Source organism: Suricata suricatta, chromosome 17, assembly GCF_006229205.1.
Source record: "Suricata suricatta isolate VVHF042 chromosome 17, meerkat_22Aug2017_6uvM2_HiC, whole genome shotgun sequence".
In the NCBI taxonomy this organism is placed as follows: Eukaryota; Metazoa; Chordata; class Mammalia; order Carnivora; family Herpestidae; genus Suricata; species Suricata suricatta.
Genome location: NC_043716.1, coordinates 4,868,304 through 4,869,737, shown reverse-complemented (window position 1 = coordinate 4,869,737; position 1,434 = coordinate 4,868,304).

The window sequence follows — 1,434 nt, the reverse complement described above, 5'->3', positions numbered from 1 at the left end:
GCCGGAGCCCGGCCCCGCGTCTGGGCCGAACCGCCGCCGCCTCTGCCTCGCGCGGCCCTGGGCGCGGGTCCCGCCTTCCGCGAGGCCAGGAGCGGGACTCGCAGATCTGCAAGCCTCTGCCTCTCTCTAGTGGCGACGCTCGCCGCGGAGGGAGGAGGCCAGACCCATTGCTACAGGTCTCTAAACTGAGGCCTGGGGTCAAGTGGCTCGTCTGAGGTTGTATGTAGGACTGCCTGTGAGCTGGGCCTTCGCTCTCTTCCAGTGGGTCACTCCCCGTCCCCCGCCCCAACAACAACCCTAACGCAGGCTCTAGACAACCCCAGCGTTGAGTGGCACGTTTTATGGCCTCTTTCAAGGACTTTGTCCAGAGCGTTGGGGCAGAGGCAGAAAAGCTGCCTGAGCCTTTTAAGACTCAGGTGCAGGGGTGGAGGGTGCGGAGAGCTCCTGTGTGCTCGCCCATGGGATCCGTGGAGAGGAATCCCAAGTCTAACTCTAAGCCTGAGGCCACCTCAAGAGGGAGTCATAATCATCATCTTTGGCGGGTGTCCATGGAGGAAACAGGGGGAAATGAGAACAAAAAGCAGCGGCCACTGCCAAAATTCTGCTTGTGCGTCCTGACCTTTTGTGCAAGTGCCATGTGGCTTAGGTTGAAGGCAGGGGCAACTGTCAGGAGCGGGGGCAGTAGAGACGGTAGGACGGCTGTCTCTTAAGTCTGGCTGCTGCGTGATCCACACCGAGGACCCCTCACTCCGGAAAGGCAGACGGCCTCCGCCTGGAACTCCAGAACGGATACATTGGAACTGGAGCCCAGATTCTGGATGCCTTTCCCTCCCTCTTCCTCTGCACCCCACCTCCCACCCCTCCTCCCTCCACTGCATCTCACCTGCCACTCTCTTCCTGATGATTCTGTTCAGTAAACATGCATGTAGTAGTTACTCTGGACCAGTCACTGGGGCCAGTGCTGAGATAAGAAATGAGTAAGACGGTCCGCTTCCTCAGGGAGGGAAGCTTCCAGAGCAGGGAGGCAGATCAACAAATGTTGACCATGTGCGTGGCCAGGTCCCATGTAAACACAGAATGCTCTGAGCGCCCTGATGTCAGGCTCCTAGTAGAGCCCTGGAGGAGCGAGGTGGGGGTCAAAGGCAGCTTTCTCCATGAGTTAATGAGTGAAATCTTGAAAGAATAATTAGGAATTAATACAGCAAACCGAGGAAGGACACTCACGGCAGAAAGAACATCATTAGCAAACCCTGAAAGGTGCGAAGTGCTGAGGGTGTGTGAGCAGAGGTGCGGCAACTGAGCCAAACTGGGAGGGAGTCTTCCAAATAAAGTGGGAGAAGGGCATTGTCTCTCCTGCCACAGAACTCGAATTGATTCTACGGTTGCTGGGGGAAGACACAGTCAGATTGACACATCCGCCGGATCTCTTAAGTT